Here is a 15762-nt window from a genome sequence, read left to right as displayed (position 1 = left end):
GTAGCAAATGGCCTAACGGCCCAGGGGGGGTCCTGTCACATTTGTGGTGGATGCCCATGCAGCTTATACAACAGAACTCTTTTATTCTTGGGTCACATTTCCAGCAGTTGATGGGAACACAAATACATTTCATCATTATACACCTGCAAGTGCACCTGGACAATACAGAGCATACGCATATTTAGAAATGCCATTATCTTATCAAGAACATAATAATTGGCTTGATGGAGCCCTATCCCACACAATTTTACCAGTAATGTTAGGTCCTCTAAGTAATGATGGTCCTATCTGGCCTTTATTGGCCACCTATACACCACATCCTGCAGTTGCAAATTTAGCGGTAGCTGAGGTTCGTCGCTTATATACAGAGTTAATCTTGATATATAGGCAATTAGTGCAATTAATTATGCAAACATTAAATACAAACCCAGCATGTGCTGCTCCAGCACATCCACATACAGTAACGCCAGGTATAAACCCTGCGACTGTACATTCAATCATGGGTAAAGTACCCGCCAAATGGGAGGAAACTCCGTTTTGGTTAGCACAAAAAGTAAATGCACTGGAGGCAGTATTTCCCCATATGGGACCTCAGGATAAGCATAGGATATTAACGATGTGCTTGCCTTTTGGGATAGTCCCTACAGTGGATAACTGTAATACCTGGGGCACGGTATTTGCCGCGCTCTATACAACCGCACATGGTACACCGACACTTGCCAATCTGCCGGAAGTGTTAAAACAAATTCAAGGTGAATATGGGGCTGCCCCAACCCATATTTTTTGGGGATGCAATTGATGGGCAATTTTGCCATAGAATCCTCAATCATTTTGCTAGCGGTGCAGGCAGGGCACAGGGGGGCTTCTCGGGCCAGCCACTGATCGAGCAACATGGTGTCGGCGTAGGGGCGAGACCTGCAAGACACACCCACTGGAACCAAACGCTGTGACTTCCTGTTGCCGCAGTCGCTGCCACTGCCGCGGCTGCTTCTCTCGCCACGGCGGTTAGCGTAGGGGGAACTCGCCTACGGATCAATGCCGCGGAGGCGTAGCTGAACGGGCTGCTACCGCCGCGGCTGCATTGCATAGAGAGGCTGCCGTTGCTGTGCAATCACCACAAGGTCCCCCTCCCCCCCATGGCAGAGAAGGTCGATCCAAGGCAGCATAAAAGACGCGACGAAGAGTACCCACGCTGGTAAGGGGGAGGGGGGTGTACAACAACCAATAATTAAGAAAAGCTCTGGTAAAGAAAAAGGGCTTATCCTGAACTGTCGAATTACAGACTTTGTGGCTGTTCAAGAAAGCAGGACAATAAATCTCACTCAGACTTTTTATCTAAGGAGGAGGAAGGAACTGAGGAACCTGGGGTTACCTTTGTTGATAACTAACGGAAGTTCATTAAGCATATGGAAGCTGAGAGTCGCTTTAAATGTGGAGAAAACGCTATTAACTAGCAGCCTTTGAATTTGCTAGCTTTATCCTGCTCTTCCCTCTTTATCTCCAGAAAATAGAGGAGAGGGGCTAAAAAGGAGGGGGGGGGGAAGAAAGGGGGAAAAAAAGGAGGGAAAGAGGAAAAAAAAAAAAAAGTGTTGAAGGAAAGGAAAGGGAAAGGGAATTATTTTTTATTTTATTTTTTTCCTGTAAGGGGGGGAGAAAAGAGGAACCCTCGGAGGCGTCAATGCTCCCGGTTGTGTATAGTAATACATCTCGGCATCTATCCACTCTCTCATGGCCACTGAGGAGTGTGATTGAACAAACAATATCGGATGCATTGGCTGCTGCGGCGGGTATATTAAGATTTATCAGACTGATACCTCATACGATAAGTATGGCGCCCAAAACTATCAGGAATTATGGAGACAAAAGCGAGGGTGCTAGAACAAAACGTATTGGTAGGGATAAAGGAGAGACAGTTGGGTTAAGTAAGCGCCTGGCGTCAATAACTGGTAAAGCAGCTGGGAAGAACACGTCAGGACTGATGAAAGATGCCAAGATGAGTGACAATACCACCCCCCCACTGGAAATTAAGATGAAAAGCAAAAGTCAACCTACTATCACGGCTTTTCTTGCAGGTGGAGCACAAGACAGCTCTTCTACACATGTAACCCCCTCCCCTGAAAGTAATGTGCCAGGAAAAGAACCCACCCCTCTATATGTTAGCGATAAAGAGCTATGTACTGGAAATAAGGATTTCTCTCTTAAATCTACACAATACATAGAGAACCCGTTAGACACTCAAGACATTAACAGGAAAATAGAGAAAAGGTGTATGGCCCCTCCGGAAACGGGCAGCTTCAAATACAACAATTAGATCGAAGCAAGCATTGGGGTGATCAAAGTGAGGAAGAAACTATAAGCACAACAGCACTTACAGTAGAAAGCGATGGCTCTACCAATCCTATAGAGAGCCCCAAAAAACTGCATAAAGCTTCCCTGCTCACGGACTGGGGCAAAGATAGCAGTGATAAGTTTTACTCCTTGACTGAAGAGTCCGATCTCAGCAGTGCCGATCGCAGCCTTAGTGAGTCTGATGAGAGTGAGTCATATGAGGCTGGTAATAAATCTCTAAATTGTGAATTTACAGTACGGCAGATCCGACAACGGAAATCCGCTAAACCACACTCTGACTCTCAAGAATGTCATGAAAGCGTGGCATCAATGAGCGGCAGGACCCTAAGGTGGGATTATTCTGGCATTAGCTTAGCAGATACCCCAACCGCGGGCAACCAGGGCCCCATTAATGATAGGAATGAAAGTGATATGGGAGCCTCTGCTGGAGATATTGGTAATTCGGTTAATAACCATGTGAATGGCACTGAGGCGGGGATCCTGCAGTCAATATACAATTCTATTAAAGAACTACAAACTGAAACCAGGATAGAAAGCCGGCGTGCAAGGATTGCTACAAAGAAACTCCAGGGGTCGGTCCGTAAAGTAGCTAAATCATGTATGGAAATCGAAGCTAAGCTATGCTCTATGGAAGATCGAATAGTGGCAGTTGAGGAGGATATGGATACTCTTAAAGAGCAGAGTGCTGCCAGAGATGGGCAAATGACAGACGTGATGTGGAAGATGGAAGATTTGGAAAACAGACAAAGAAGGAACAATTTACGATTTCTGGGTATACCAGAAGGACTAGAAGGAAATAATATACAGGCATATATGGTTAACCTTTTGCGTGGGGCCTTTCCAGAACTGGGGGACCGGGATTGGGGTAATGAGCTGCAGCGGGTTCATCGGTTCCCGACAATTCGACGGGAGGGGGGTCAACGGGCAAACTCTAAATATCCAAGAGCGATTTTGGTATATTTTGGGAACTATTTAGTAAGACAGGAAATATCGGACAAAACTCCCCCTAATACCCTGTGTTCTTTTGACAGGGTTACTTTTTTTACCCGCCCCGATTTTTGCCACGCCACGGTGGAGCAGAGGTGGCGGCTCCGGCAGCTTATTACGCCATTTTCGGAGAAAGGGGGGGAAGCTTATTTGTTGGCTCCTGCCAGGCTTAAAACAATAATGAACGGAAAAGTAAAATTTTTTACCTCAGAAATCAAGGCAAAAGAATATTTGATGGGGGTCTAACACAGAGTATGGAAGTATAGGGAATCACAGGAGGGTGGCGCTTGGTGTACCGGTGGGTGGGTAGGCTGATGCATACACGACACCAACATTCAGGCCATCAGGGGTCTGATTGCTCAACAGGGTGGGGGGCCAGTTTCAGGAGGGGAGGGAGGGGCTCAGGGAGGGGTGAAGGGGAGACTGGTCCTGGGTAGGGGAAGGGGGGATGAGCAGGGACAAGTAGGAGGGGGTGGGGGGGAGGGATAGGGGCGAATCATGGGAACAAAATGGAAAGGAAACGATTAATGGAGATGAGAGATATGGGGCGAAGAGGTGGAAAAGGAAGGAAAGAAAATTCAAGAGACGGTGTAGTTAAATATGTAAAACTGAGGGATCCCAAAGAGAAAGGATTGGAAATTACCAAAAGAAAGGGCTATGGCTAGACTTAGAATTGTGTCAATAAATATATGTGGACTGAATGATCCTCGTAAAAGAAGGAGAGTGGCCGAAGAATTTAAAACTTTCAAGGCAGATATTTTTTGCCTACAAGAAACACATGTGGAATTAAAAAATTCTGGGATTCTCGGTTCGCTTGGCATGAAGGTGGTTGTTTGGTCAAAACAAGAAACTAGAACTAAAGGAGTGGCAATTCTCGATCGAACTAATAAATTAAAATTTACTCGGCAGAAGGCAGATACAGGTGGAAGATGGGTAATAGTAGAATGTAGTTACGGTCATAACAGTTTTACATTATGTTCTATATATTGGGTAGTCACAGATGACCCTATAGTTCTTGATACCCTCGCTATCGAGTTAACAGGATGGGCCCCTCCCTATATTATATGTGGTGATTTTAACTTTAATGGATCGTGGGAGGGACTACAGGATCTATTAACATCCACGACTGAGAAGTATCAGGGGCGTAAACCTCAGGTATATAAGGCAATGGTTGCTATTCAGCAAGAATTAGGGTTAGTGGATGCCTGGGTAAAGTTGCGTAAGCCCGACCCCGGATATACTTATTATTTGGCTCCTCATGCGAAACTAGCACAACTTGATTATTTTCTAATTTCTCCTATATTTCTAAAGCAAGCCAGGATTGAGCTATATTCACGGATGGTGTCAGATCATAATCCTCTAGTTCTGGATGTGGAGCTGGATGGGTTAGAATCAAAAGCTAGCAGATGGACATTTGAAAGGGGACTTCTAAAAGACCCAGAATACTGTGAACATATGAGCAAGTGGATAACTGAATTTTTGGGGTTTAATCAGGGGTCAGCCTCAGTGGAGATAGTTTGGGATACTCTCAAAGCAGGTATTTGTGGAGAAACACTAAGTTTTAGTATTAAAAGGCAGAAGGATGCTGGAGGGAAAATAATAGTGTCCCAAGCAAAGTTGCGGTTTGCAGAAAGACAACTGGCTATAGCTATAGAAGCTGGAGCCGATATAAGGAGAGCGCAGGAAGAAGTTGCCATAGTAAAAGCGGCAGTAAATGAGGTCACAGCCCAAAGAATAGCAGAGAAATATTTAACACAGCGTGCACAAGGGTTTGAGTTTGGAGAAAAAGTCGGGCGGCTGTTAGCGATACGGACAACCCAGAAAACAGCGGCTGGGGTTATTCGGGAGATCTCAGATCAGCAAGGACAGATAATATCAGAAGTGGGTGGAATCAGAAAAGTGTTTCATGGATATTATCAGGAGCTTTATGATGAAACATCAGTCTATTCGGATGAAGATATTTTAGAATTCTTATATCCCATTAAGATGGTGAAACTAGATAAGAATGACAAGTCATGCCTGGGAAAGCAGATAGATATTTCAGAAATAGAAACGGCAACGAGTAATCTGCCCACAGGGAAAGCTACTGGCCCTGATGCGATCCCCTTAGAATTTTATAAAACTTTTAAACTACGGTTACTTCCGCTCATGTTGGAGCTGTATATTCAGGTACAGAATGGAGGGAAAATCCCCCCATCTTGGGATCTGGCTAATATAGTTGTGTTTCAGAAGAAAGGAAAATCCCCGTTAAATCCAGCCTCATATCGCCCGATCACATTAATAAATAGTGACGCCAAAATATATGCAAAGATCTTGGCTGTTCGACTATCGCTGGTGATTAAGAAGCTGGTTTCTCCGTGGCAGCATGGGTTTGTTCCAGGAAGAGATACAACTAATCATATCCAGAGAGTTTTAGCACTTTTTGACTCTACGGAAGTAGCAAAAGAACCAATGGCGGCTGCATTTTTGGATGCAGAGAAGGCATTCGATCGGGTGAACTGGAAGTATCTGTGGTACGTTATGGAGCATTATGGGCTAGGGAAGAAATTCATTATAGCAGTAAGGGCACTATATAGATCCCCGGCTGTGAGAATACAACTAATGGGAGGACAATCTGAGAGCATCTCAATTAGGAGAGGTACCAGGCAGGGATGCCCATGCTCTCCCCTCCTTTTTGCTTTGTATATAGATCCTCTGCTGAGACAGTTGGAAGAAAACAGTAAGATTCCACCAATCCATAGGCAGGGATGGGATACTAAAATCTTAGCATATGCAGATGATATAGCCATACTAACCCCCTCTCCTGATTCAGCACTAAGAGAGAACGAAGTAGTGACGAAAAAATTTGGAAGGTTTTCTGGATACTTGTTAAATGGAGCTAAAACACAGCTGTTGGCAAATCAATACACAAATACTAAAGACACACGGAGGGTGGATCATGCAGTATATTTAGGTATTAATATTACACCCAAGCTAGATGAAGTTGTCAATTTAAATATAGATCCTATACTTGCAAAATTTAGAGAAGATATGTGCAGATGGAACAACCTGCATTTAACTATTGTAGGACGATGCAATATGGTAAAGATGATTTTCCTACCGAAGCTGTTGTATCTATTTCGTGCTATACCACTGAGCTTTACTAACTTAAAATTTAAAGAGATCGATAGAGCAATCATGAGATTAATATGGGCATATGGTAAGTGTAGGAGATCAAGCAAATTTATGTCTCTTCCTCGGGAAAGGGGTGGTTGGCCCTTACCAAATATAAAATTATATCAAATGGCAGCAGCTTTCCAATGCATGCGCCCGTTATGGGGGCCTAATAAAGAAGGAGTTATAAAAGCGGATCTCCCCAATATATATGAGTTGCAGATTGGAGCAGTAGCCAATGGGTGCTTGGTAACATATCACGAGCCTGGATATTACAAGAAAACTAGGTATAAGGTTTTGGGTGCGGCCCATAAGTGTTGGCGATTATGGTACAGAAAGAAAGGATTTGGTAGATACAATTATTATACCATGATTGAGAAGAATCCATTGCTCCCCGAAATATTTCATGATAAATATATGGCAAATTGGTCCACCCTAGGTATAACCAGGTTAGGATTTTTTTTTTGACAACTCAGGGGTTAAGTCGTTTCAAGATCTTCAGGAACAATACGGTCTAGAGAAAAGGGACTTCTTCAAATATTTACAGATAAGGGATTTTTTAGGGAAAAAAACAGGGGGGACCCAGGGATTCAAAAGTAACCAACTGATGAATGACATTCTAGCTAATCCCAGTATAACTATTATGTCAATTTATCCTTTTTTATTGGTAGAACAATCAGATGATCTAGAAAAGAATAAGGATAGGTGGAGCAAGAAGTTGACAGATGGGAGTAATAACTTCATGAGGTCACTGGAGTTGGGTTGCACTATTTTATTATCATCTTCCCTGCAAGCGCAACACTACAAGACTATGTTTGATCTGTATCATACACCAGCCCACCTCGCGAAATGGGGATGTGTGTCAGGAATAAACTGTCCAAGATGTGGGATGTATGGTTCAGACATCATACATATGATGGCTACATGCGGGGAATTAAAGGCCTCAAGGGAAGATATTCAATCTGTTTTGAAGGAGGTTTTGGGATATGATTTTACTCTCACACCTGAGATCATGGTCTTTGGAACGGATGGCGAAATAGCTGGATCACATAGAGCATTTATTTTTGTAGCCATGGCGGTGTTTCGAATTTGTATATCAACATCATGGTTGGATTTACGACCCCCGCCTTGGCAACAATGGTTGGCTAGGCTGCTGTCTGTATACCATTTGGAGATGGCATTGTATGAACGGAAGGGGAAACAGGCTAGGAGGAAAGGGAAGGAAATATGGGGTCCATTTCAGGCTTGGATACAGGCCCATAATGATCGGGGTCACCCCCTTTTGAACTAATGGGTTTCATCTTTAGATAAGATTGGAGGGGTGGCCAGGTTTTGTATCATGTATGATTTAACTGGGTGATGTTTGGGTGATGTCTTCTCCTTGTCTTTTCCACCCTATGTTCTGTTCTGGAAAAAGTATTGTATTGTATTGTATTTTAAGTCTCCAGTGTAAAATGACTCAAGAATATATATGTTATATGTTTCCTTCCAATAATAAAAAAAAAAAAAAAAAAAAAAAATCCTCAATCATTTTAAGTAACCTTAAAGGGGAAGCGGTGCACTAGCAGTGCGCATGCGGCCGTGACGTTCCGCAACAGGATCAGGAACGCAAGCTGCCTAAGATTATCGCAGAGACCTATTCTAGCATTGGTCGAGACAGTTTAGGGGCCAGACCATCTAAACCACAATTTCAGGGCAAATCTAATAAAGATTTTCCCAAGAAAGCACCTGATGGTAATAAGAAACGCAGGGATAAAAAAACAACAAACTCTTAAAAAAGAAAGTGGAGAATCTCCGCGTACGGAGACTCCGTAGAATAGATATAATCTCAGAAATAGAGATAATATAAAAATGCCTGATAGATATCAATATACTGATACACGCCAATCTCGTTCCTTTCAGGACTCATCAGAAAAATGAAATGAGAGAGGTGGACGATCAGAGCGAAGAACAGAGTACGTGAAACCGAGACAGGAATCACAATGCTCATCGGAGGTTTCTGTTAAAAAGGAGAAAAACCCGCCCAACAGAAACCCCAATTCAAAAAGAAAAAAGTGGCAGCAGTCACAGTCCGACATGCCACTCAGGAAGAGGGTCCTCTTGAAGAACAAGAAGTGGGCACTAGCACTGCTAGACAGCGCGGCAGAGGTCACAATAGTTTGCCAGAGTCTTCTAGAGCATCTGGAGGTGAAAGCACCTGATGACTTTATACAAGTAGAAACTGCACATATGCATGTCTCCACGCCTGATAGGGTGTATAAAGTAATGCTACAGTTAGACAGAGACATTGAGCGCATAATAGGTGCAATTTTTGGGGATTGCGTAGTAAACATATATGATGTTTTGTTGGCCGAACAAGATTGGCCACCTGAATTTGTCCGTACCTGCCCATATGGAGAAGACGTAATTAAGCCTTCTTTCTCGTTCCAGAGGAACTCGCTGAATCCTATGCCACTGATTGGGCTTTGGCACAGGCACCTGCGTTCTACCGAAATCACGTAGGATGGGATAAAGAATCGCCTTACCATTTAATTCCGATTAGAAACAAACCTCAACCCCAACCTCACTACCCAATGAAACATGAAGCAAAAGCACCTGTGAGAGAAATACTCACACAATTAGAGTACCAGGGCGTAATTGAACCCTGTGTCTCCCCAATGAGTAATCCATTATTCCCGGTAGCTAAACCAGACCATTCATATAGAATAGTCCTAGACTACAGACACTTAAACAGTCATACACGCACTTACGCTATACAAAACTCACATAGCACTTATGAACAATATAGTGCATAAAAAATACAAAACAACACTGGACATTTCTAATGGTTTCTTCTGCCAGAATATAGCGCCTGAGAGTAGAGACTTAACAAGTTTCAGTGCACTAGGCTCCCAGTAAAAATTCTGCTGTTTACCTCAGGGGTATAAGAACAGCCCAGGAATGTTCGCTGCTCGTGTGACAGCAATCATGCACGAGATTGATCCTGAAGCATTGTTCTATGTAGATGATATCTATCATACGGATGATGAATTGCTACATTTAAGACGGGTAGCCCGCATTGTTGTAGGATTTGCTGAATTTGGCTACAAATTCAATTTTAAAAAAACTAAAATCGCCTTCCTCAGCGTCCTGTTTCTGGGATATGAGCTTTCAAGTGAAGGAAAGAGCCTAGCGCCACAATTCTTAGAAAAATGCGCACAGTTACAACCCCCAAATACGATTAAAACACTCCAATCTCTATTAGGTTTCCTAAATTTTGGCAGAACTTACATTCCAGATTATGCTACACGCATAAAACCTTTATATGATCTGATACGTCCTGATTTCTCAAGCAAATTCTGGACAATTGAACATACATGCATTCTTAGAGAATTGCAAACAGACATGCTTGCAGCACAACACTTACACACAAGGGACAACAGAACACATTTGATCATCAGAGTAATAGCTGGTGCCATCGGTTTCACTTATGTGTCATTTAATGAAGGTGAAACAGTCCTGATTGCGTACAAATCACGATGATATTCAGTGGCAGAACAACGCTTTGCTCCCACTGAGAAAATACTCACTGCTGTACAGATGTCTGTCATTAAAGAACAACCTCTTGCCCAAGGAAAACGCATTATTGTCGTTTCTCCGATCCCAGCCCTGGAGGCTGTTACAAAAGCCAGCGTTGCTAATGCAAAAGCATTACATCCACGTTGGATACAATGGGCTACGTCTTTGACAGCCACTGATGTAGATTATATTTTTGACCCAAAGTTACAAACCCAAGAATTCTTGCAGTATGAACTTGAATACCCAGTTCCGGCAAATACATTGCCTATCGAACAATATCATAGAGTCATGTACACCGATGGCTCAGCACAACCTGCAATTCGCACAAAACACCAATATTCTGCTGCTTGCGCTGTCGTAAGCGACTACATGGACTATGATACATTTTGTCCTCTACATACATTTACGCAAACCCTGGGAGATTGCACAGCACAATTGGCAGAGCTAAAAGCGTTGTTGATGGCACTGGAACATACGGATCCTGCACAGCCTACGCTGAATGTTTGTGATTCATATTATTGTGTCCAGTCCTTCAATGAATATCTGCATTACTGCCGCCAGAATGGGTTCAGAGATTACAAAGGAAACACCATTAAACACAGACTTCTGTGGGGTAAAGTAGCAGATCTGAAAGCGACGCTACCAAATGTCAATGTTGTACATACACTTGGACACCAGCGCGTTGGGATACATGTTGCTGACAATACATTGGCTGATGAAGCCGCAAAAACAGCAGTGGCTGTGGCTGCTGTAGCTGCAGTGACTCGTTTGAGTTCAAAACCGGACGCAGACATATGGGCTGCGGTGACAGCTACGGCCGATGGTACGCCCTATCCAAAAGGATTTCCTGACAAATATTCCTACTGAATGGGAGGTATGCTGAACTCTGAGGTTAAGATACCAGGCATAGGGGTACGAGACATTCCCAATAGAGATATAAGATCACAATTGATTAAAGCAGCCCATGAGGGAATGGCATCTGCCCATGCTGGTGTGGCGGCTACAATTTCAATCTTACAAGCGTGTTATTGGTGGCCCGGCCTCTATAAAGAGACAAAGCAGTATGTCCTTTGCTGTGACATCTGCCAACAAATTAAAGTTTCCACTGCCACACGCCCGCCGCAGACACCCCTCTTGATTTCAAACAAACCATTACAATTTGTGTACTTGGATCATTGCGGTCCCCTGACACCGGATAGTGCATAAAATTATATTTTTCACTGTTGATTCATGCTCCAGATTTTTATGGGTGTGGCCACAACACTCGGCTGACGCTCGGACTGTTATTAAAGATTTACGAGTCTTTATCGGTACATATGCAGTTACGGCTTTCCATTCGGAGCAGGGCCCTGCTTTCGCCTCAAGGGCATTCAAGTGACCCCATGGCTTCGTTGGGGGTACAACTCCAGTACTCGTCTCCATTTCATCCTGAGGGAAATAATGTTGTGGAGTGATTAAACCATGATTTATAGCAATCCTTAACAGCCAGAGTTTTAGGTACGGGTCGTAGCTGGCTTAATCACCTATATGGAGTCCAGAGAGCACTTAATAATCTGCCTAGAAGGTCCTTGGTGGGTCGTACTTCATATGAGTGCCTCTTCAGAACTCAAATGTATGTTCCGGATCTTGATGGTCCTGGCGTGGAGGCAGCAGAAACAACTTTTGACATAAATGAACGTGTCACTGTCTTACAGGAATTGCAACAGTTCCGTGAAGATAATTCTTCTATCAGTGCTGCCTCTACAGGAATCAAGGATGTGCCTGTAACACCTACTGGTACGTGAAAAAGTTGGTTTGAAAAAGGAATTTGTCCCTTCCTATCGAGCACCAGTCCCGGTATTGGGGATACACGATACCAGAACTGTAATTCTACCACCGTTGGTGGGTGCCAAAGAAAATTGTTTCACCTCTATCGACAATGTCAAACTACACCATGTGGCCGATCCTGCACAGCTGACCAAGAGGAACATCCAGTAGTTCCCAAATCCCTCTCACTACTGGTCAAGAAGTCCCTCTACAAGTTGTTAACAGCAACCCTGACACCTCTCCGAGCTTGGGGAGGGTGGAAGATGATCTTGCATTGGTTCCACTAACATCGAACAATACAGAAATAATTCTCCGATTAGATTCAACTTCAACACAAACGGATGGTGTTATTTATTGTGTACCACCACGGGAAACACCAACTCCACCAATGACCACGGCTCCAGCCTTTGCAGGTACTGCTTCTGGATATTGTGCTGGCTTCAATGATGACGTCTCAGACTCATTCGCCTCTTCAACACCTGAATTATCAAAAGCACGTAAGTTAACGAACTGGCTTAAAAAAACATATTTTATTTTTCCATGGAACTATCTATGGCTTTATTTGACTATCCTAGCTTTCATACTTTGGATTGGTTTTGTTATCACTTTCTTCTTGTTAATACATGGTCATTTTCTCCCTGAAACGTCAACAGTTGAATTGGTGGAGGTCTTAAAAACACACTTTTCATTACACAAGGTCCAAAGAGACTTATCGTTTGTGAACCCTTCGGCAGTACCAATTCCTGATGGGACTGTTTGGGATAAAGTAATATTTGATATATACGGTCCCACAGAGGTTATTCAAATACCATATGTGTTCATACTATCAATGAATGATACAATAATACCAAGCATTTTTTCTGATGATTGGGATGTGAAAACAGTTGATTCTATGATGACTGAATTGCAGTATTATACTGTATTTGAAAACGGAGATGTTTATCAATCTAAAGAAAATTATGGTGATATGTTTTGCAATAATTATTATGGGCACCATTTCATACATAGAGCAAGCAGCCCCAAAACTGTTTTTAATTATACACAATGGGAACATTGTCCGACTCCACCACAAGGGAGTTCCAAAACACGTTCTGAAAAGTTGGCATATTTTTCTGGGCACAATGTAAAAAATGCTGAGTCATATTATTTTAAAGTACCACCTACTAAAGATATACATATGTTATTGACGAATACTAAATTTATATATTCAGGATCCTTTGTTTCCCGGCTGTCTATAGAAGGCTATGAATATTGGCTGAAATCGATTGATCTGAAAAGTGTGTGGGGAACTAAATATAATCAAATTAGGGGAAAGAACCTTTATTTAGAGCATGCCTCATACCTGTACAAATGATATTCTTAAATGAAACAGTACAAAAAACAAGTTGTTTAGGCTTAGCTAAAATTAAAGAATTAAACGTGCCCAGTATACCTGCCCCTGCAAAGTTTTATAAATGGCAAAAATATACAAATGCAACTGAAGATCAGCTCGACGAATGGATCCAGAATGGTACATTTAATGTTTCACTGGCATGTCCTGGCGGGTGGTTATTGTGGCCAATAGATACTAATGGGTGTCATCAACGTTTTATCAACTCCTCGGGGGTTTTAGAACTAGTAGGTCGGACCCTCGCTATATATATATCATTTGAACATGGGGGTATAGTTACGACATATAGTGTAGGAAAGTTGTGCCAGCAATGGTTAAGAACATCTTCACTAGATGCGGTTAGAGAACACCTCAGTCTTCTGTCTAATAACGCTCATTTACAGGACTTCCTGTTAGGCCCCAGAAAACATTGTAGAAAGTGTTTCTTATATGAAGTATATAATTAAATTTGGAAGCTGTCCCAACAAGAAAGCAGCTGCCCGCTTACAGCAAATAGACCAGGAAAATTAAAAAAAAAAGGCATTAGCTGTTGTGGATAATGGGATTAATACCTTGTCCGACCAGATATACACTTTAAATAACATTGTTTCTTCTGCTATAGACATAATACAAACAGATATGTCTTCCTTATATCATGGACAAAGTCAGCTAAGGTCCATTATGCAGTTGGGTTGGACACTTCAAACATTGAAGGCGGGTGGCGTTCCCTGGCAACATGTCAGTGCGAGGGAGATATTTTCCTCCTTTAATTTAACGCGACAACAACAACTGATGGCTAAGAAAGAAGCGACTTATGTCATGCTTAATATTGAGAAATTAGAAAAATTGCCTTTTACTGTGGCTGAAATACCATCTGCTGATTGGCTAATACACGGGGTCATCAATCTGCCTATTTCTACACTTCAATTCACCTCCTGTTTAAAACACATTCCGGTAAGCAGACATGAAAGGCTGGGAGATAGTTACGTCCATGAGGTGTGGGGGCTGCCCTTCTCGTACAAATGTCTCAGTGGCATGAAAGAAGTCTTTCTTAGTGGTAGTGAATGCAAGACTTCAGTCAGCCATTCAAGGGTTTGTAAACAGCTGTCCTTGCATGGGGTGTGTAACGCTTCTGCAGCGAACTTAGATTGTTATCTGAATGGAGTCCCAGCCCCCTTGATTAGACCTACGTTCCAGGTGCTTTCAAACGGCAGCTACGTCCTCCTCAATGGTGAAGACTGTTGTGGTATGCGAGCCAGAATATTTACGTTGTTTCTGTCTCTAAGGTCGTTACATGCTGCGGGAACGTACTTTTTCCCCCAGCTAAAATTAAAGAGGTAGCTGACATTTGGCCTCACATTGCTACTTCAGATGTGAATTTTGACAAGTTGAGCAGACTCAAGGCTTTATTTTTTCAAAAGCATGTGGCCCTTACATCTGCACGCTAGACCTACGCACTTCAGGTGGTGTCATGACCACACAAACTTGCCAAGTCAAATCAAAGAAGTGCATGAGAAAAGCAAAGAGATATCCTCAGTGGAGACAGCAAAGCCCAAACTGGAAGAAGGTTTGCAGAGTAATCTTGCGCTTATTTCAAAGGAAGAATCAAGAAGAGAAGATCCAAGATGGCCGCTGTGAGTCCTGAAGGTTAGTTACAGTTCTAGTCTTGCAATCAGTTGGTTGCTAGGTTACGAGCTCTCCAGCTGGAAGCCTTGCACTTCACCTGAGGTCTGACAGGAATCAGCTGTGTGGAGAGAGAGTGCGCTTCAGAACAGAAACTCTTGTGAGGTAAAATTACATTTGAAGATTATATTACAGAAAACTGATAAATATTGCCAAGGTTTATTCGAAGAGTTTGATAGTAGACCGTTCCCGTGGAAGTCGGCAAGGCTACAGAGTTAATGTATGAATAAACCTTATGTTTACAAGGTTCTTGTTTAAGATATTAAAGTCAAAGAAAAAACGAACTTTAAAAGAGCAAGTATCTACAAATGTCAAGGTTATAAACAAAGGCCAAGTTTAAAGGAGAAACAAATTGTTAACAAATAAGCATTTACAAATTCAATGGTAATAAACCAAAATAGAGTTTAAAAGAGAAACAAACTTAAATAAACAAGCATTTACAACTACAAGTTATCGACAGATGTCGAAGTAAGGAAGGAGAAACTAACTGTAATAAACAAGCATTTACAAATACAAGTTATCAACAAATGTCGAAGTAAGAAAGGAGAAACGAACTTTAATAAACAAGCATTTACAAATACAAGTATTGACAGAAGTCACAATAAGACAGGAGAAATTAAATAACATCAGCTGATTTGAAGAACGCATTATCACCAACTATATATATAGCAACATAAAACCAATCTCTAACAAAGGTTGAGAAGTTCTTCCAGAATCAGTAATAAGCATTTTTTAAGAAGAGCTATCATTTATAAAGAGAAGCAAGGCTACAGAGAACTCAGGGTGAGTGAAGAAATAACAGAATTAAAGAGAATTAAGTGTTGAGAGTAGAAAGTGAAAAACTGATGTTGTATGTC

This window comes from Pleurodeles waltl, chromosome 9 (assembly GCF_031143425.1).
Source record: "Pleurodeles waltl isolate 20211129_DDA chromosome 9, aPleWal1.hap1.20221129, whole genome shotgun sequence".
NCBI classification, from domain to species: Eukaryota; Metazoa; Chordata; class Amphibia; order Caudata; family Salamandridae; genus Pleurodeles; species Pleurodeles waltl.
Note: the sequence above shows the minus strand (reverse complement) of the source record.